The 22,874-nt window shown below is 34.1% G+C and overlaps 1 pseudogene; it reads right to left on the bottom strand.

Annotated features, from left to right (window-relative positions):
* Positions 1-22,268: 22,268 nt before the first annotated feature.
* On the bottom strand, positions 22,269-22,367 carry LOC132310834 (small nucleolar RNA R71; annotated as a pseudogene).
* Positions 22,368-22,874: the final 507 nt, after the last annotated feature.

The following is a 22,874-nucleotide window of genomic DNA, read 5'->3' as shown; positions in this document are numbered from 1 at the left end:
GATTGCACAACAAATAGTATTATTTTGGTGGTGTGTGAAAGAGAAGAGCTATACCAAACAAAAAACGGTAACTTGTGTTAAGAATGTGTGTTTGAGAAAAATATACCATTAGAAATGTGAAAATAAAATAAAATAAAATAAAAAATAAGGTTACCATAAAGTATAAACACAAATAATATCTTTCAACTCTGATCGGCAAATGGGAGTATTTTTTCAAAATTCATCCGTACGCGTTTAATTCACGTATCATACGCGAATTTACTAATTAGGATTTTAACAGACAGCTGGAGATAAAAAAAAAAAAAAAAAAAAAAAAAAATTACACATCATATGTGGCCGAATATATTTTACACAAAATGATATTTTAACAGATTGCCTGGAAATGCTCTCACAAAGACAAAGAAGTTCTATTTTTGAAAAATATTTCCAAACAAGGAACACTTTTCTAGTATTCCACTTTAGTGCTGTGTTACTCCTGTTGTTTACTAAAATATAATTTTTTTTTTTTTCCTTTTTCTTCCAATATTTTGTAATTAATAACTTTTTGTAAAAAAATAGAAAATAAAAATAAAAATAAATAAAATAAAATTATTTTTACCAAAATAAATAATCCTAAAACATTTAATAAAGTATTTCAAGTATACTTTTAGTACTTCCGTTTTAAAATACAGTGAATAACTTTTCATTGAATAAATTTATGAATAATAAATGAATTATTTCCATTCTTTTTTAATTTTATACTTCATATTTTCTTTTAAAAAATCTCAATAATAAAAAATAAATCTCTATAAATATAAAGTAATATTTTCTAAGAGCTCGAATCGAAACGGTATTGAACTTCTCTAATAAAAATATAGCATTCACCCAAGCATGGTATTTATCTAAATAACGAATAAGGATTGCAACTCTGGGAGAGTATCTATCTTTTAAGCCACAAAAAAACAGTGTACAACTAAAAGAAAATTAAAATAAAGTAGAGCAACATACATAAAATGAAAGCCTAAACTTCTCAGATGACTACATTTTTTTTTTTTTTTTTAAAGGAGATGTCATTGATTGGATCTATTTATTTTCTAGAGAGGTCTTGAGGTTGGAATCTAGAGTTTTGAAAATCTTAAAACAAAATGCAATTATTTTGAAATTAACTAGCAACTCTTAACATATTAATAGAGTTTAATAACAAGGTCCAAACAATGAGTTGAAATTTTATATATCAAATATAACGTGAATTTCAAAGAAAGCTTTTTATTTTAAATTGTTTATTTTCAATCATTTTAGTAAATTTATTTAGAAAAAATTAGTTAAGAAACATACATATATATACATATGAGAATAATAGAAAATGAATTCTAGTAGGTATAAAACTTTGTTGAAAATTTGTATGAAAATTAGGACTTCATAGTCTTATGAAACTTTTTTTAGGAGTCATTTGTCTTTAGAGTGCAAAAGTAAAATTAACCCATAATTTTCCCTATTTTATATCATTATTTTATTCTTCTTCTTCTTATTTCCTCTCTCTGTTGTCTCTCTTTAATATTATTTAGGACTATCTGTTAGGATTTTAAAGAATATTCTAGAAATGTGATTGGCAAATTTTTTTAATACAAAAATTTACTCAAACTAATTTAACGATTATATGTTTAGTGAGGGAAATAGAAATAGATTAGTTAGGTGAATTTAGTGTGAAGACAAAACTGCTTGAAAAATTCTACATCAAAAAGAAAAAAAGGTCTAACAGTTGGCAAAGATGTAATCTTCTTAAGTTTGAGCATAAAAGGTAAGAATCACACTTGATTTCATCTATCAAATGTGCATACGTTATTCATATTCATATGTTATTTGTTGCAAGGTAAAACCTATGATATATTTATCTATTTAATTTCTACAGATTTTGGGAAAAATGAGTTTTCATGAAATACATACATACATATATATATATCTATATATGTATTTCTAAATCTACATAGGAGGTAAATGAAGTTTATTGATCATTAAGAATGGAGTCAGGAACCTAGCAAGGTATGGCTTAAAGGGCAGGCTTGGAATTCTTTTCATTTCTCTTACGCTTGAGATTATTTTTTAAAAGTTTTGATTACTTTCTAAACTTATTTTAGCATGTCCTTCAGTATCAAGAAATTTTTTCTATAAATGTATTTGTGTATAATGTGCTAAACTCTAAGTTTCCTTAAATACATATTACGAGTATGCATTAAGAAAACTTTTTTTCTAGAACATTTTAGAAGTACTCTTTTGATTGAAAACATGTTTTAAATACTTAAAATCGATCACATGTCAAAAAGGTCAAAAAGTTGTATTTGCATCAATCGAACTTTTCTATGGCTCGATTGATCGACATCCTATCAACTTCGATCGGCAGACATTGCTGAGGTCTTTGATCGAACTTATTGAATCATGGATCAATCAAAGCACTGCACAGTTAGATCGATAGAACATTTTTAAACTCAAAACTTTTCTGGTTAGATTGGCTATCCTCACACTCAAACCGGTTTCCTCTCGGACCTCATAGATTCCTCCTTTTTGACAGCTAAGGGCATTGATGGAACATTCTTTTCATTCCTCCTCCTCGAGTATTCCCGTTGTTGAGAGCTTTCTAATATGCACGGGAGTCTTTATCAATTCAAGACATGTTCGTAATATGCACGGGAGTCTTTAACTTTAACATAATTATCTTCAGCCATATTCGGTAGAGAAATATGTCAAACATTGGAATTTTTTACACCCTTTCGAAAATGTTCTCCCAACCTCAAGATCTAATGGTTGCAATTATGGGTTCAGAGAATAACGACCGGGCATACACTCATGAAAAGATGCAACATGAACACCACCCAATTATTTTTTTTATCTGAAGTTTAATTTAAGGGTAGTGAATTTTTTCCCCTATTTTATAAAGAATTATCTGGACTAGTTTCAAAATAATTTTTTCCAAATTAGAGAGTTTCTACTCCCTTTCAGAGTAACTAGGATTATCGGTTAAGGTCCACCAACAACACAATCAAGAAAGTTCCAAGGAAAGTGTGGAGAGACACTTGGCTTGCTTAATGACGGTACGTCCATGGACAACAATGTTACCGTTTGATAGAACTTTTCTAAACATTGTGAAGTTGGAAGGTGCTCACTAGTAACCAAAAATGTGAAATATGTATTTCCTTGGATTCTGCAGTGGCAATCTTCGTCCTTACCACCCCCAACTATTTGGATGACAAAGAGGCCGACGTCTCCTGCAAAAAATAATGAAAATAATATATATATATATATATATATATATATATATATATATATAAGACTTTTGAAAAAATAATAATAACAACCTTCTTTTTTTTTATTTGGGAATTATAAATTCTTTTTTTTTGGGGGGGGGGGGGATTTTTTTGTTTTGGGCTGGCTTAAATGATATTAGTAGGCCTTGGGCTTTGCTTCTGAAGATGGGCTGAAGCAAAAATAAAAGAAAACAAGACTGAGCCAACTGGGTCACACACGGATTGGGCTTGGCTGATCCAATCTCTGATTCCTGGACTCTGGTTATCAATCTGGGCTTCTCTCTTCTAATTTGGTATGGGTTGGGCTGAACAGGCTACCAAAATTTATTACCAAATTAGAATCAAATTGGTACAGAACACCAGTGGATCCATCCACCCTAATTCTCATTTTCTCATTTTTATTCTGCTAAGCCCTCACTCAGTATAAAAAGCAGAGCCGAGCAGATGGCCTACCCGACTAATCTATAAATCTAACCAATTTATGCCAGAGCAAAACTGAAATAATGTACACTAAGAAACAAGGTAAAGACTTTATTGAAAATAGAGATGAGCCAAACGAAAGGGAAAAAAAATAAACAATTTCAGATGTAATAAATTTTTTTGTGATTAAAAGATAAACTACGTAGAAGAATTAAATCAATCTAGACTCTAAATTAGTTTTTCGTTGCAATTTCTCAACAATGGCACCAAAAACTTCTTGTTGATTTTAAAATTACTCAAAAGTGCACGAGTTGAACCCAAGGAAATGCTTTAAGAAAAATTAATACAAATTCAAATTAATTTAAATCTAACCTAGTTAACCAAGTTGAGTGTAGAGTGAATTTGTTATACTAAACAAGCAAGAATAAAATGAAAATAATGAGATTGAAACCAATAAAGAAAAAAGCTAAGATGCTTTGGATTTCACCACCATTTATTTCATAAAATTTCAATTATCCATTTATCAATTTCCTAATTAAGAGAAACAATTCAGATGTCACTCCGTTGCTTTAAAAATGTTTGATCAATAATGCATACATAAAAATATATTAAAAAGTAGATATTTCTTTGCTTAAAAAGTGTAAAATTCTAAGCATCATATGTATTGAATTTAATGAAAAGTATATGATCAAAGAGTTTTACTTTTAAAAGTTATAACCCAAATTAAGATTAATTATAATAATTTTTAATTATCACAAATACATGATATGAATGGTGAAAAAAACTTAAAATAATTAATCATAAGAATTGAAAATCATAAGCCTCCAAACCGTACACATGGAAATCACTAAATGGATAAAAGAATTTTACTTCATTAATGGAGGTTTCCTCCTCAACCTTAGTTTAGGAGTTTAGTTACATATAGTAGGAGAAAAATAAAACCGTAAATAACTCCCTCCCTTTGGTTTTCCTCCTTCCTTTTCTCTCTTTGTGCTCTGAGGCCGGTTATTTGTAGATAAATGAAGGCAATCACTTGTGCCTAACCACTTGCACGGTTGTGGTCCTTGAATGAGAGAGTGCTGATAACTTTACATTTTTTAGGCATCAAGTCCGGATACAGATTACTAAGAGCAACTCCAATGCTCTCTCATTTGAACTTCTCAAACTCAAAATATGAGAGTTGGATAAAAAAAGCCTCTCCAATGAGTTCTTATTTAAGCTCTCAAAATTTAAGATTTTCAAATTTCTTCTCATATGACAACTGCCAAATTTTTTTGGCAAGTCTCTCATTTTTTAAAACGGTGCCATTTCTCACCGGTCATCACCCACTCGCATCTCTATATGTATATTATATATATAATATAATATATATATATATATATATATATATATATATACATATATATTATATATAATATATATAAATTTCCGAAAAAAAAAATTTATATAAAAAAATTAATTCACAAATAGTGGTAAAAAAATTATAAAAAATTTGTTTTTTTTTTTTTTTTTTTTTTGTCCTTTTTTGACCAGATATTTTAGATTTGTACTTCTTTTTAATTAGGTTTAATTTTAGTTTCCTTTTAATGTCTACAACTTGACTTGGAATGTGCTTAATTTTAATATTACTGATACAAATATGAATGGTGGGAACGGTAGTTAAAAAAGAATAGTGGTTGTGTTAAAAAATAGCATTTTGTGTGAAATGTACCATTAGAGCATAATTGTTAAAATGTAGCATTTTGGCACTGTAGCACCTGTCAAAATATAGATTTGACATCCGAAAATAAGTTTTAGCATTGGAGATGCACTAAATACATTCTTACATGAGGTTTATAATGGCAGCCCACTTGAGGACAAAAACTGAGAGTTGTGCAGGGGTACAGTGGTCCATTCATTACAAAGAATGTCAGAATATTTCCCTTTGATGATTGGTTGATGATGACTGACACTTATCCATTCTAGGGCAGCACTGTTGAAGTATAAATATGTTGTTATAGCTGTCTGTATAATGTGTGCTTTTGAGAGCGCCTTTGGTAAGCCTCCTTAAATGTTCAAGTGAGATGAAATGAGTAAGGGTTTCGAGAGCTGAAAATAACCAGTGAATTCTAAGAGATTCATTAATGATCTAAGTCTTATTTGTTCTCAAAATTCTTCATAAGAAGGACACAGATATACTAACTATTATGAAGACCTTTTGCTGTTGTTTTCTGGTGTTGATACATGCTTCAAAGGGAGAAAACTCATCTAAGCTAATTGTGATTCAAACTGAAGGTTAAGGCAAGTATATCTCACCTTTTTACATCTGCAGAAAATCACGGTAATGTTTTCTTATACACGGGCAGAGCTAGGATCTTGATGTTAGGGGGGCCAAAATTATAAATAATATTACCTAGCTAGAACTTTTGAAAAAAAAAATTTATTACGTACGCAAAAATGTTTTACTATTTATTATATTCATACAAAAATGTATCTATCTAAACTTTTCCGAATTTATTTAAATAAAAAAAAACTAATTATTTAAAGAAATTTTTTATCAAACTTTCTGAACAAACACAAATAAGATTTATGCCAAATTCATAAAAAAAAAAAATTCAATTAAATAACTCTCTTTATTTACCTAAAAGACAAAAAAAAAAAAAAAAAAAAAAAAAAAAAAAAAAAAAAAAGTATCAATTGAAAATTTAACAAAACAATAACAATGATAAAAAAAAAAAACACAAACAAATTAATAAAATAAGAATTTAGATTCTTAAATCATCGATTTTTGTTGATATTCAAAACTTTAAATGAAATTTTTGTTCTAGATTTTGTAAATATTAATTTCTTATAGAATTCTTATAAAAGCATTCCAATAAAAATAAATAAAAGAAAAAAAAAAAAAGTGATGGAAAGAATCATGTATGAGAGGGAATTTTAGGATAATAAGGTTATAGAAAGAATCGTGCTTGACTTGGAAAGTATACACACAAATTTTGTAATCTGCAAATAAAACAAAATATGGAGCAAATAATAATTTATTAATTTATAAAAATGGAGTACAATCCTTTGTATTAATATTCTTTACAAAAAAGAATGGTCATATGATTCGATCTCCTTTTTGTTGTTGGTTGGATCCAAGGGCTGCACGAGCTTGTTCTTAAATCACCGTGGAATTTGATGAAGAACGACACGACTTTGGATGTGCTTGTTATTGATCACTGTGGAATTTGATGAAGAACGGCACGACTTTGGATGTGCTTGTTGTTCTTCGCTTTTGGGTTTGGATTCTAAATTTGCGTCTGAATTTTTGAGTCTCTAGATTTCTGAGCTTCTGAATTCTGAATTTGTGTCTGAATTTCTGGACTTTCGAATTCTAAATTTGTGTCTGAATTTCTGGACTTCTGAATTCTGAATTTGTGTCCTTTGTTGAATTTGAGGAAGAACGGCACGTCTTTGGATGTGCTTGTTGTTCTTCGTCTTCAGAGAGGATTTGTTAAATTTGGTGAAGAACGACACGACTTTGGATGGCCCTCTAGATTTCTGATTCTCTCAATTTCTGGACCTTCTGGATTTATGAGTTTCTGGAGTTTTAGTCTCTGAATTTGTCTCCCTTTTCCCTTTCTCTAGGCCTCTATTTATAGGCTTCTTGGATCCATAGGATGATGACACGTGTCTTTTCTGATAAGGAAAATATCATAACTGGGCGGGGACAGTTATATTATGATAATTATCCTTAAAAATAATTATTCCAAATATATTTTATTAGGAATAATTATTTTTCCATTTAATCATCTGGGTTGGGCTAATTAAATAATTTAAGTGGACCAGGCTTGGTCTAATTAAATAACTTAATTAAACATTAGACCTATATTTAATCGGTCCATTTGTCAAAACCAAAGCCTACTAAAATTATAGTATCTACAAATTCCCCCCACTTCAAGTCCCAAGATTGATAGGACTTATCTCCTTTTTCAAGTGGGACTTGAAGTATCCAACTTCTTCTTCTTTTTATTTTGATTTTGATTTTATTTTTTATCTCCAACTTTGAATTGGAATTTTACTTTCCTATTTCAACTGAATTGTCCAAATTCTAATACAACTTGGAGGTATCTTGTTGCCTATATATACCCTCAATATTGTAGAGTTTGACATCAATTCCAATAGTTTCTAAAGACTTGTCAGATTAGAAACTCTGAAGATTGTGTTGGATTGCGGCATCTGTTCGAACAAATAATTGGTATGACTCTTCTTCTTCTACTTCTTCTTCTTCTTCTTCGTCTTTTTTTTTTTTCCTCTTCCCTTTTCACATTTTTTTTTCCTCTCTATGCTTGCTGGAGAATTTTTTTTTTTTTTTTTTTTTTTTTTTTTTTCAACGCTTGCTAGAGGAAACAAATTTTTTTTTTTCCTTCTCCACACTTGCTGGAGAAATAATTTATTTATTTATTTATTTTTTATTATTTTTTTTTCTTCTCCACACTTGCTAGAGGAAACAAAATTATTATTATTTTTTTCTCTCTCCTCCATGCTTGCTGGAGAAATAAATTTATATATATATATATATATATATATATATTTCCTTCTCTACACTTGCTGGAGGAAACAATTTTTTTTTTTTTTTTTTTTTTTCATGCGATCTTTTTTTTGTCCTTTTCACGTTTTTTTTTTTTTTTTTTTCACAAGCTTTTTTTACTAGTCCGTAAGGACTTCCTTCGGAACGCAACTAGTCCGTAAGGACCCTTTGTTTCTTCGGAACGCATCTAATCCACAAGGACCCGTTGTTCCTTTGAAATGCATCTAGTCCGTAAGGACCCATTGTTCCTTTGGAACAAAAATCTTCCATACATGCCAATCCTCACTTTTTTTTTTAGCAAGGGGTGCTAGGCAACCATGGTGTTTTTCAAGAGTTTCAAGCCCCATACTATCACCGTTTTGGAGCACGAACAAACTCTGAGAGGTTATGCCATCAGCACAGACAGTGTCGTCAGCAGCCACGAATCAGCCCAGAGAGCAACGACAGATGTAGATGGAGAGAGGTTTTACCACTAACTCAGACAACATTGTCAACACCCGTGGCCAGAGCGTCTTCATCAGCCATGGATCATCCAGCAGCCATTGATAGAGCGAGACCAGACTCCGAGAGGTCATACGACTAACACAGACAACGTTGTCAACACCCGCCGCTAGAGCGTCTTCATCAACCATGGATCATCCAACAACCATTGATAGAGCAAGATTAGACTCTGAAAGGTCATGCGACCAGCACAGACAGTGTCGTCAGCAGCCTCGAATCAGCCCAGAGAGCAACCATAGATGTAGATGCAGTCTATTAGCCTTCATTAGCCATAGATCAGACAGCAATGAATTTTCCTTGACGTAGTGCCTCATTGGAAAACTAGATTTCTCTTTCAATAACCCCTCAGTGGTGAGCAGAATTATTTTATTTTATTTTTTTAGCAACACCTTGGCGGCTAGCAGAATTTTTTTCTTTCAACGACACCTTGATGGTGAGTTAAAATTTTGTTGCAGCAACACCATGACGATGAACTAGATTCTTCAGCGACACTTTCGCGGCAAGTCAAAATTGTCTTTCAACAACACCTTAATAGGGAGCAGAATTTTTTTTAACGACACCTCAGCGGATAGCCAAATTTCTCTTTTAGAAATACCTCAGCAGCGAGGAGAATTTTTTTCTTCAACGACGCCTCAGAGGAAAGCAAAATTTCTCTTTCAACAATACCTCGATGGTGAGCAGAATTGTTTTCTTCAATGACACCACAGTGGATAGCCAAATTTCTCTTTCAGAAATACCTTGGCGATGAGCAGAATTTTTCTAGGTAGCTATAGTTTGGTGACAGACCAAAATTTCTTTTACAGGTATAATTCGGTGGCGTGCCAAGTTGACAGGGTGCGACGAGCACTTTTGATATTGTATGATGAGTGACAATAATATCTTGACAACAAGTGAAGTTGACAAATTGTGATTAGCCCTTTTGACATCATGTGACGAGTATACTTGGCCATTTTGTAATTCTAAGGAGTTTTTTTTTTATTAGGCGTCGTACTGAACTTAGAATAAAATTCTAAGCTACCTACGTAACCTCAAAAGAGGGATCAAGTCATCACGTAGTTCAATAGAGACATTTTTTTTTTCTTTTAGGGAGACAGTTTAAACTCATATCAAGAAGTTCTTAATATTTTTTTTTCTTCAGGCGGACAATTTATACTTGTGCCAAGGAGTGTTTTTTTTTTTTTTTTTTTTTCCTTTCTGATAGACAGTTTATACTCATATCAAGGAGTGTCAATTTTTCCAGGTAGACAGTTTTAAGCTCGTGTCAAGGAGTATTGTTTTTATCTTCTTCAGATAGACAGTTTATACTCATATCAGGGAGTGTTAATTTTTTTCAGGTAGACAGTTTAAGCTCGTGTCAAGGAGTGCCATTTTTTTTGTTTGGGAGACAGTTTAAACTCGTATCAAGGAGTTCTTGATTTTTTTTCCAGGTAGACAGTTTAAACTCGTATCAAGGAATGTCATCGCTAGTTTAGGCTTGTATCTGGGAGCACTTCGACAGTTTAGGCTCATATCTGGGAGCATCATCGACAATTTAGTCTCATATCTGGGAACACCATCGACAGTTTAGGCTCGTATCTGGGAGCATCATCAACAGTTTAGGCTCGTATCTGGGAGCACCATCGACAGTTTAGGCTCGTATCTGGGAGCACCTTAACTTTAATAATTTTCTTCAACTTTGCAAGAATCAAACGACAATCCAAGCTTATACTGGAAGGTATGGACTATCTCGGCGTCACTTTGAGGATTTTTTTCTTGGTTTCCTTGACTTAATGCCCCTTGTGATTTTGCACTTTCGGTTGAAGTTATTGTTGTAACATGGTGCGTTTCTTGATGCAAGTCTTTTGAGATGATGCTTATAATGAAAGATGAAGTTATTTCGTCATCCGAGTTAGGAAGTATATTATCTTTTTCTTCGAACTCACTTCTCTCATCTTCTTAAAGGTTGTCGGATATATCAGGAACATCTTCTCTAGCACCATGATTTTCCATGCTAAGCTCCATGTCGTGGGCTCGAGTAACAAGCTGTTCAAATATGCGAGGCTTAATCCCTTGTAGGATGTAAAGAAGCTCCCAGTGCATGCCTTACATACATGCTTCAATTGTAGAAATTTCAGACAAACGATCCTTGCAGTCAAGACTTAGAGTTTGCCAATGGTTGATGTAGTTAACCACGGGTTCACTCTTCATTTGTTTTGTATTTGTAAGCTCCAGCATACTAACAGTACGACGAGTGCTATAGAAACAATTGAGAAATTCTCATTCCATCTACTCCCAACTGTCAATACCTCCAGCTTTGAGGCCTGTGTACCAATTAAATGCATTCCCTTTGATGGAATGAACGAATTGCTTGACAAGGAGATCTCCTTCTGTACCAGCATTTCTGCAAGTCTCTACAAAGTGTGCGACATGTTGCTTAGGATTGCCTTTTCCGTCAAACTGTTGAAGCGTTGGAAGTTGATACCCAACCGGCATTTTTAAAATGTCAATTCCTTCTGTGTAAGGCTTTGAGAACATGCGATCACTTTGAGGAATGCCACTCTATTGTTCACTTATGCAATTCACTATCATGTCTTGAAGTTGTTGGACAGAAAGTGAGGTAACGGAGGCAGCATCAATTGTTGGATTGGCGGATACGTCATTTTGATCATCAATGGGAGTGTTCTCTGGCATGGAATTATAATGAGAAATTCGGCCTTTGCTTGACTCAGCATTGTCATCATGCAATTTTAACTTTTCTGTCAGCAAGGTAATTTTCAGATCTTGCTCCTTGAGAGAGTGTTGTAATCTTTCAATTGCACGGGCCATAGTCGTTAATTGCTTTTCGTACGAGGTAGTACTCGTCATCATGACTGGCATAGTGATGGAGTAAGAAAAAATCTTTGGCCTTGGGTGGACCAGCCTTGAACTTGAATTTGTGACTGGAGCAACCTTTGAGGTTGTACGAACCTTCCTCCTTGCCCCCAGTGAGGTGCAGGCGGTATGAGCTTGAGTTGTTACATGGAAAGATTTGGCGGATTTGACGAAATTTACTTTTACCGCATCGTGTTACCTTTTGGCGGGAATAGATGCTTTGTCTATGTTTCGCATCATTGGGCTTGCAGAGATGTTGGTACCACTTGACGAAGTTGCAACCTTCTTGCCACCTTTTGTGGTGGTAATGATGTTGTCTGTCACGACTGCGATGTCCTTGGGGGTATTCTTACTCTTCGTCTGAATCTTGTTGGAAGTCATAGAATTTGACGATGAATTTGTTGAGGATTTGATGTACGAGAAAGAGATGAGAGGTAAAAGATGTCCCACCGGGCATGCCAGAAATTTGTACACACAAATTTTGTAATCTGCAAATAAAACAAAATATGGAGCAAATAATAATTTATTAATTTATAAAAATAGAGTACAATCCTCTATAATAATATTCTTTACAAAAAGAATAGTCCTCTGATTTGATCTCCTTTTTGTTGTTGGTTGGATCCAAGGGCTGCACGAGCTTGTTCTTAAATCACCGCGGAATTTGATGAAGAACAGCACGACTTTAGATGTGCTTGTTGTTGATCACCGTGGAATTTGATAAAGAACGACACGACTTTGGATGTTTTTGTTGTTCTTTGCTTTTGGGTTTGGATTCTGAATTTGCGTTTGAATTTCTGAGTCTCTAGATTTCTGAGCTTCTGAATTCTGAATTTTTGTCTGAATTTCTGAACTTTTGAATTCTGAATTTGTGTCTGAATTTTTGGACTTCTGAATTCTGAATTTGTTTCCTTTGTTGGATTTGAGGAAGAACGGCACGTCTTTGGATGTGCATGTTGTTCTTCATCTTCAGAGAGGATTTGTTGAATTTGGTGAAGAACGGCACGACTTTGGATGGCCCTCTAGATTTCTGATTCTCTCAATTTCTGGACCTTCTGGATTTCTGAGTTTCTGGAGTTTTGGACTCTGAATTTGTCTCCCTTCTCCCTTCCTCCAGGCCTCTATTTATAGGCTTCTTGGATCTATAGGATGATGACACGTGTCTTTTCTAATAAGGAAAATATTATAACAGGGCCAGGCCGATTATATTATGATAATTATTCTTAAAAATAATTATTCCAAATATATTTTATTAGGAACAATTATCTTTCCATTTAATCATCTGGGCTGGGCTAATTAAATAATTTAAGTGGACCAGGCTTGGTCCAATTAAATAACTTAATTAAACATTAGGCCCATATTTAATGGGTCCATTTGTCAAAACTAAAGCCCACTAAAATTGTAGTGTCTACAGAAGGATTTTAAGATAGTTACATTATGGAAAGAACGGTGTTTAAGTTGAAATTTTAAGATAGCCACATTAAAAATTAAATTTTTATGTGAACCAATTTTTATCGGATTCTATAGTTCTCAATTAACTCACTTTCTTTTAGATTATATATAAACTATTTTTTGTTGAATGTTAATGAAAGAAAGATTTTTTTTTCTTAGGGGGGCCAAGTATAGATTTTATACTATATTATTTTATTTTTACCTATAGTAAAAAAAAAATCCAAAAAATTAGGGGGGGACCATGGCCCCTGCCAGCCCCCCCTTCCCTCCGCCCCTGCTTATACATTACAGTTCATTATGAGTTCTAAAACCTTAATGTTTGACCTAATTTGCTAGTGCATAGATTCTGTTTAAGTGTCACTATTGATTACTTGTTTTATGTGCTGAGATCAATCTTCGAACAAGTATACTATACTATTATAAAGCTGTATGTATTAAGATCTGAGCTGTAAAATGATTATCCCTAGTTCTGAGTTCTCAAACCAAGTCTGAAAAGTTTAATAAACAAAATTAGCCTGCTCTTTGTATTGATTTTGTTATGACCTACTGTAATACTTGAATTAATCAACTGAGTATGTTTATCTTGATGAGATAAAGTTATACAAACCATGGTTGGGTGCAAATTAAAGTTGGAATTGGTTTTGGCCTTTTGAACCCTCAATTCAACAGAAATTATTGAGAACAGTACACTGTACTGTTGAACTGAGTTTTAATTGTTGTACCTTGCTTCAATCATTTATTTTATCACATAAGCAAGTGTATTTTGATATATTGAGGGTGCGTACACTGAGAACAAAACTGTGAGAACAATTTACTGAATTGAACAGTAGCTAGGGCTACGTCCCTGAGATCAAGGCAGTGTTATTTGCTGAAATCCAGTCTACTTGAGTACTTAATTGTTGATATCTTGCTATATACAAGAAGTTAATCATTAGAGCAAGTATAGTATGTTATTTGAAGACTGTAGAGATCAAGATTGAACCTGTTCTGACGCTGCATTGAAGTTTAATATCCTAACCTTGATAATTAGGCAGAAGATAAGGTTGTTGAGCTTTAACACTGATTTTCCTTGCTAAGTTCATTGAAGTTATCATCTGTGCAAGTGTCCTTAACTGAGTCAAGGCTATGAGCTTCTTGTATTGACATATGTAGAAGCTGTATTGTGGTTTAACACTACAAACTCCAATTCTGCAGAAAAGTATTCCAACTGTGTTTTGATTGTTATACGTTGCTCTCCTCTGAAAGTCTATCTTTGTAGCAAGTGTATCTAATTAATAGAGAACCATGGGAACCTAATACAAGGTTGAATTAAAGCTACATTGAAGAATTCCTTCACAAACCTTAACAGCTAAGGTTTAGTGCAACTTAAGCCTACTGAGATTTATTATTGATTATATCTTGTTGTGTTCTTTAATTTTATCTTTGTGCAAGTGTGTATTGATGAGAAAAGGCTGTGGAAACTAGCATGAGCCATTATTGAAACTGCATTGAATATTGACTGTGACATCCTACTATTTGCAGAACCTTGAAGGCTAAGGTTTTATATTTTGTGTACTTTGACTTGTGTATTAATTCTAATCTTATGTAACAACTATAATATGATGGTATTTAATGTGTTCCTATGTATTTGGTAAGCTATGAGAGCTCTTAAGGGTCCTAGCAAGGGTGCTGTGGACATGCATAGGGAGTGCTGTGTGCACTTAGTTGAGCTAGTGTGTGTGTAGAGGATGTGAAAACTAGTGTTTCATCTTGTACAAGGGTGTATGTAGAGAGTGAAACAGTTGAGTGTGTAACTACTTGCATACAACTAGTGGGGCATTTATTGGCTGAGGCCAAGAACCAAGGTTTCTCCTTATTGAGAAGGTTTTCCTTGTAAACCTTATGTCCTTGTGGTTTGCTTGAGAATTAGTTGACCTCATTGTTGTTATCTCCTATGTGTATCATATATCTACTCAAAGATTAAGAAAGAATTTACATATACCAATTCAACCCCTCCCCCTCTTGGTCTAACCCTATAAAATTATAACGTTACCATTACCCATGTTATTGTATTTACCAAACTAACCTACATTTTATGTATACATGTAACATGTCGGAAACCTAAGTTCCCAACTTTTAACTTCTAAGGCGACATCACTGAGAGTCTGAGAACGATGCATACGATTGAGCTACGAAGCAAACCCTAAGTCCTACGGCCTCCTTCACCATTTTCTCTTTGTTCTCCTAAGAATCAACACCACATCCATCGCCTCAGCCGATCTTCACCTCCACCGCCTTAGCTGACCTCCATCACTTCAATCGACAACAGAGGGTTCACCACCTATCGTCATCGGCTAGGTTTTGTAAGTCAAATTATCAGAGAATTTCTTTAGGATTTTTGTTTTTTGGTAAATATTTCTTTAGCGTTTGAATCATACGATACCAGGCACTGTAGTTAATAGTATCTCGTTTATTTTTTAAAGTAAAAGATAAGAGTTCAATTAAGTTTTATGAAAACAAATAGAGTTTAATTAAGTCTAATGAAAATAATTGAATGGGTAAATTTCGTGCTAAGAAGAAAAAATATTAGTGTTTGAACTTGAAATGTTAGTGTTCAGTTTATTTATTTATTTATTTTTTTCCAGAGGATTTGGTTGTGGTCCTGTGGAATCGCTACAGCCTAGAATGAGAATTTTTTTTAAAAAAATCTCAAATTTAATCAATTATGGGGGCGGGAAGTGGGGGTATTCCATTGCCGGGTTCTGTAGGCTATGCCAATCTGGTATACCCTTTTCACGTTTTTTGTTGTTCTCTTAATACATTAAGGATAATGCATAGATTAAGTTTAGGAGTATGATGGCATGTTACACACTCTATTTTTATGCATATATGTGATGTGAGAGTTGGGGCTATGATTTTGATCTTTTAAAACCTATATTCCAATGAATTGCAAAATTTCAAGTCTTGAGAGTCTAATACTCCTTATATGCCTTGGGATGCCATTCAGGGGCAAATTTTTCAAAAATTTGATTTCATGCTTGCTTTAATGGTCTGCATCATTTTGTTTGTGAGAATCCTTTAAGGATTGATTCTAGTGTACTACAATTTTTTTTCCTAGTTGGTACTCGCACATACATGCCTCCACTGAGGCTCGAGTAACCGAGATTCTTGCCTCATTAAGCATTGAATTCTCCTGTCAAAAAGTAAAAGGCTAAATTGAAATAAAAACTTCTTTACCGAGTAACCGGGATTTGTGCCTCATTAAGCATCTAATTCTCGCATCAAAATGTGAGAAGTCGGGAAATGAAAAGTGAGAGTTGTTTTGATTTGTAGCCTAGTTGATTTACACCTAATGCCCTAAAGCCGTCCGATTTGGGAGTCATTGACCTAACACTCGTTGCACAAATCTTCTAGAGAGCTTAAGAGATATTTACATTGCACCATTCTCTTATCTTCGATCCCATTTAAAAAAAAAAAAAAGGTTCATTTGTAGTCTTGATGATTGGTATTTGAAATGTGTGCTAGTTTGAGGCCGGTTGTACCCTTTTCAATGATTTTTGCTAAGATAGTAACATATTTGGTGCCAGTTTACTAAAAACGATGCTAGAGTTGATTTCAATTTGCATGATTGTATTATTTAATGTGTGGGACCATATTTACATAGTTAATGTTGGGATTTTGAAAATTGCTTAGAAATGGTTGAAATTGGCATACTTGAGGTAGTCTTCTCTCGAAACTTGTTTGAAAAGTATTTGGTGTTTCTTAAGTAAGAAAGAACTTAATGTTTATGGGTATCATTTCTGGACACTTATGAGACTTCACTCGTCCTCTAGGGGTAATCTAGAGGTTCAAAATGCTTATTGCATATACTAAATGCAACCGCGATCCTTACAAAAATGGTGTTATCCCTTTATTGCTTTATAGCTCGTAGTTGTATAGTCATTTCTTTTCTTTTACTTTATAGTTCATTGGTAATGGACTAGCAATATCTAAGTTTAGGGGTGTGATAGGTGCTGAAATATGCACATTTTAGCCCCTAATCTTGGGTATATTAGACCCTTTTATCTATCATTACTTTCTCGTTTTAGTCTTAACTTGTTTTATTGTCGATTTTAGGTCAAATAAGGTTCAGTCGGGTTAAATCAAGTTCATTAAAGCCTTTTTGGAGTCAAGCAAATGCAAAGGAATAAAGTTCCAGAAATTACCAAAATGGAAGACACGATCCTTCATTCCCTACGATCGATCCTGCAATCCCCACGATTGATCCTGAAGAAGATACGCCCAGTCAGCAATCTCATTAATTACGATCGATCTTTTCAATTCTACGATCGGTCCTACATTCCGAGGATCGATCCTGATAAAGATAAGAACAAGCTTGAACGACATGGATCATGATCGATCCGTTCAAAATGTGATTGATCGTGGGAATTCATGATCGATCGTGCCTCGGGCAAAGTAGTTTTAATTCCTCATTTCAAGCTCTAATTTCAAGAACCAAGGGCTACGTGACTACATCATTTGAAGGTACAGGTCTGACTTATTTTGACCTCCAAGGGACACATATAAATAGAGGATTGAACCATCTTTACCAGGGTTAGACATTTTAGAATACGATAGCTAAGGAGGACTTTTAGATCTACTCTCTCTCTTTCTAGAGTTTCAACCAAGGAAGAAGAAGATGATGATGAACCCAAGCTTGGAGATGGATCATGAGGACACCTTGATGACATATACTTTCTCCATGAGTGGCTAGTCCTTCACTCAAAGCTTGGATGAGCCCTAAAATTGTGTAACTAAACTCTTGTCTTTCTATTTTTGGGGAATTATGTGTTGTAATTAGTGTTATGGTCTTGTGTAATCAAACTTGGTTGTACTAAGGTTTTTATTGATAATTCTTCCTATTGATTCTCTATGTTGGTTGCATATTGTCTTATGTGTAATTAATTAAGGATTAATATTTACACTAAATGCTTTTTTGTAATTGTGTTTAGTGAAGGCCATGCATGGTTCTTATTGGATACAATTGTTAATTAGTTTGATGGATTATGCTTAGTCTTGATGAGTTGCACTACACCATTGTCCATTAGATTAATTCTAGTTAGGTAGACAATTCATACTTGAATTTGATAGTCCATGCTTATTATTACAATTTGTATTATCTTCTTGATTTAATGTGTGCTTGTAGCCACATTTTGATTACAACAAGTTTTCTCTATTAATTAAAGGCATGTGGTTTAGTGCATGAGTTTAGTGGTGATTCCTATCATTTAAACCCCATGTACTTTAGTTGTATTTCCATTGCATGTTTTATTAAATTGAACATTAGTTTAATCAACCAAACAAACTTCCTTTGAATCTCACGTTCACTAAGTCAAGTTAGATTCCAAGCCGTATATCCCTATGGACGATCCCTTCTCACTTCATACTCACATATAAGTGTTTTGTGGCTTTTATAAAATTAAAAATTGATGCCCACTTAGCACATTTTCATATCAAAATATAACACATTTTTGTGATACACACCAAAGTCGCATAATTGATCTTCATATATATATCCTAGCCTTTCAAATGCTTTTGAAATTTAATTACTGCCTCTAGCATTAGATATGTCAAGTTCCACCTAGTTAGAACATCTAGGCACAAAAAGTTTTTACTTGTTATGTTCTCCTTCTCCACACATGTTTTGAGGCATTATTCTTTTTATGGAGAACTCTTAACATATTTTACTGCCTACAAATTTGAATTATTGAATCTTTCAGTTCATTTAACCCATCTTCACAACTAAATTGAGAATATGAGTACAACACTTAACATAAAAACTCACCACCTAACATGAAAGTTTCATTATCCTTAGAAATCGTCTTATTCAAATATCCAACAACAACATCATTTGAACTCGCATTATCAACGGTAATAGTACATAGTTTCTGAATACCCCATCCCATCAAACATTCTTCCAGGGCTTGACCAATCGCCTCACCTTTGTGACTAGATAGTGTGTAAAGTTTATTATTCTTATATGAAATTTCTAGTCACTATCAATAAAGTGAGCTATAATGCACATATAAGATAGGTGATGAGCACTGAAAAGTACGTATTTAAACCTCTTAAGCTTAGGCATTCTAGTACCTTTATCTATCTTACTTTACTATTTTAGATTGATTCCGTATTATTTCCATTTTCAGGCACTTATCCCGAAAATAAGCTAACTCAGCCAAATAAGAGCTTAATTGAAGCAATTCTGAGATTGAACAAAGGAAGGAGCAAAGTGGAGAAAGAAAGAAGCAAATGAAGTCAAAGGTGGAAAGCAGCAAAGTTTGATCGATCCAAGTTCAAGGTTCGATCGATCCAAGTTCAAGGTTCGATCGATCGAACACCGATCAATCTCAGCACTTCAAGACAGATCCAAGCCTTGACCCAAAAGCATAAAGTTCCAAAAGTTCGATCGATCCAACACCAACCTTCGATCGATCGAATACTTTTGTCATTATTCAAATGATTGATTTTATCCATAGCTGTACCACCACTAACCACTTTTGTCCTTTTCCCATAAATATCTCCCATAAATATCTCAGATTTGTTTTCCAAAAAGCTCAGCCAGTTGGATCGATCCAGCCTAAGTTTGATAGATCTCAGCCAGTTCGATCGATCCAAGACCAAGGTTCGATCGATCGAACTTCCTCCAGTGCGAAAAAGTTAAAATTCCATCTCATTGAAAGTTGTCCTTTATCCAATCATTAGGGAATATTGTGTGCACGACCCCAGCTCATTTTGGGTGTCATTTTGACTTACCTATATAAGGATAAGGATTACTTTTTCAAAGGGAGACAACATTACTTTCATATCATCTTCTGGAGAGGAAGTTTTGAGGAAGAAGAGGCTAGAGACACCATTGGAGACTCTTCATCAACAAGGAGCAGATTTCAACCATGGAGTTAGCCCTTGAGGGTTGGAGCTTCATCACCATGAGTGGCTAGACATCCTCTTGGGGCTAGAGTTAGCCCCAAGTATGCTTTTTATATCTTAATCTTGTGTATTATTGAGGGATTAGTGTTGTAATTGTTGTTTTGACACTTTGATATATATAGATCTTGTTTATTCAATGATTTATGTGGTTTAATACTTCTAATTGGTCACTTCATTCTATCCATATGTCTATGTATGCTAGAATAGATGTTCATGTGTTTATCCCTAGATTTTGTGTTATTGATGCATGTCTATGTGTATTGATGATATAGATTTAGAGATTGTCCAAACATTGTGCTTAAAAGAATGCTTTTGTGATTCTCGTGATGGTTCATGCTTACCTCTTGATGGATTGTGCCTCTCCCCTAGTTTATTTTCATGCTAGTAGTGTAGATATAATGTAGTTGTAGTGTAGTGTTAAATGGGAGGACAATCTATGCTTGTTGTTTAATGATCCAGGCTTGTGAATGCAATTAACATATGTCTCTATCCTTGTGTTGTATTTGGATTGTGAGCTTAATGAAAGGATTAATAATTTGTTTTGATTTATTGTGCCTTTCACATGTTATTTAAACAATATATGCTTTATAGCTTAGATATATTGTGCCTTTCATATGATGTTTAGACAATACATGCTTAACTAGTCATCCTTGCTGATTGAATCAACCAAATACATACACACCACTATTGCAACCCACTATTTGCCCTCATTAATCACTTGTCAATGATATAGAAATGCATTACTTGGTGGTGATATCTAAACCTCAAGATCTCTCTCTCCCTTACTTACTCTCTTTAGCATTGCATTCTTACTTAATTTAATTTAGTTGCTCTCTAGTTTAAACAACCAACCAATCACTTGTTTGATCATTCGACTTACTAACCCTAGTTGCAATTTCACATTCAAGTACAACTCCAATCTCTTGGGACGATCCCTTCTCACTCATACTATATAGTATAGGTGTTAAGCGGTTTATAAATTTAAAGTATGATGCCCACTTGACACCAATTTCCAAACTCAAAGTGTTGTGCATTATTTTGTGCACAGGCTCGGGCCGAGTCATCATCATACTTTTTGGCGCCGTTGCCGAGGATTAGGCAACGTCGTATTTGTGGAATTCATTAGGAATTAGTACTCTTTTGATCGTGTCTTTTCTTTACTTTGATTTCACTTTTCTTTTTGGTTACTTATTGTGTTTGTTTTCACTTGACTAGGTGTATTGTTGGAAAGAAGACAAGCAAAGGAGCATCCAAGCTAAGGAGCAAAGCAAAACAAAGCAAAATAAGGGAAGAAGCTAAAAATTCTAAAAAATTGCTAAGCTAAGTTAAATTTGGAGTTGAAGTGCTATAGGACCTTTGTGAGACTTTCTTGACTCAATCTCCTTAGTTAAATCATGAGCCCGCGTGGAGGCATTTTTCTTGTCATTGCATTATTATTGTTTCAAACATGGGAATTGTGTTTGTGGAGGAAGTTTAATTGTATTGTTGTGAAGGCAAAGTGTTTGTTCATTTGTTGTGCTTACTTATTTATTATTGTGCATGCATGGTCGTCGTTCATTAAGACCAACTCTTGTCCCTTTTGATTTGCATCTCGAATTCATCGTTAGAAATCGTAGGGGAAGGGGAAGTTCAAAGAGAACCCGCCTATCAATGGATGACCATAATGATGATCATGTTGAGGACCTTGGTCACATAGACCAACAAGGCATCCTTTATCCAAATGTGTACAATGAGAACATTCAAGTATCATTAGGCATGCCTAGGCCATACATTCACCCACCACCACAACAACAAGGCCAAGTTCCATTCGGAATACCAAGGCCAATGTATGCTCCACAACCTCCCATTGTCAATCGAGGAATTCAAAATCAAGGTGTTCATGTTGCACCTCAAGTTGCTAACCCACCACTTGCTTTGAGAGACCATTATGTGCCAAATGAATATAATGCACCCACATGCATTCAATTGCCACCATTTCGAGCACACCATTATGAAATTAAAGCACAAACCATTCAAATGCTTCCTAACTTTCATGAACTTCCAAGTGAAGAACCCTATAAGCATTTGGATGAGTTTCTTGAAGTTTGTTCTACCGTGAAATACACGGACATGCCGGAAGAAGTCTTAAGGCTTAAACTTTTTCCATTCACCCTTAAAGACAAGACAAAATATTGGTTTAACAATCTTAGGCCTTTTTTAATCACTTCTTGAGCAAAAATGCAACAAGAGTTTTTGAAGAAGTACTATCCGGTTTCTAAGACCAATGCTATGAGGACCTCAATTCAAGAATTTTCACATGGGGATGGAGAAACATTTCATGAGGCATGGGAACGCTTCAATGAATTGCTTAGAAAGTGTCCACACCATGACATGCCCAAATGGCAATTAGTCCAATATTTCTTTGAAAGTTTATCGGATAATTATAAGGGCATGGTTGATGCTTCTATGGGTGGCTCTTACATTGATAGGCATAAGGATGACGTATGGCATCTCTATGAAAGCATGAGTGAGAATTCATTGCATAGAACATTGTCATCAAAGAATGGTAGAAATACACAAGGTAGGAAGAGTGTTGGCTTACTTCAAGTCGACAATTCTAATGAGATAACTGCCAAAATGAAGTCTTTGTCTCAAAGGTTTGATCAATTTTTTATTAACCAAAACTCGGCGAACCAAGTAACTTCCTTCCCTAACCATTCTCATCGTGCATCAAATGAATCATGTATGACTTGTGCTAGTGTTCTTCATTCTACTTCTCATTGTCCTCATGGACAAGTGCAAAGTGAACCTAATGAACAAGTCAATGTGGCTTTTGTGAACCAAGGGAACAATCCTTATGGTACTCATTACAATCCAAGTTGGAGAAATCATCCGAACTT

The sequence above is a fragment of the Cornus florida genome, unplaced genomic scaffold (assembly GCF_030987335.1).
Source record: "Cornus florida cultivar Cherokee Brave unplaced genomic scaffold, ASM3098733v1 CherokeeBrave_3.0.0_Hap2_Chr05, whole genome shotgun sequence".
Classification (NCBI taxonomy): domain Eukaryota; kingdom Viridiplantae; phylum Streptophyta; class Magnoliopsida; order Cornales; family Cornaceae; genus Cornus; species Cornus florida.
This window is presented reverse-complemented; position numbering and strand designations above follow the sequence as displayed.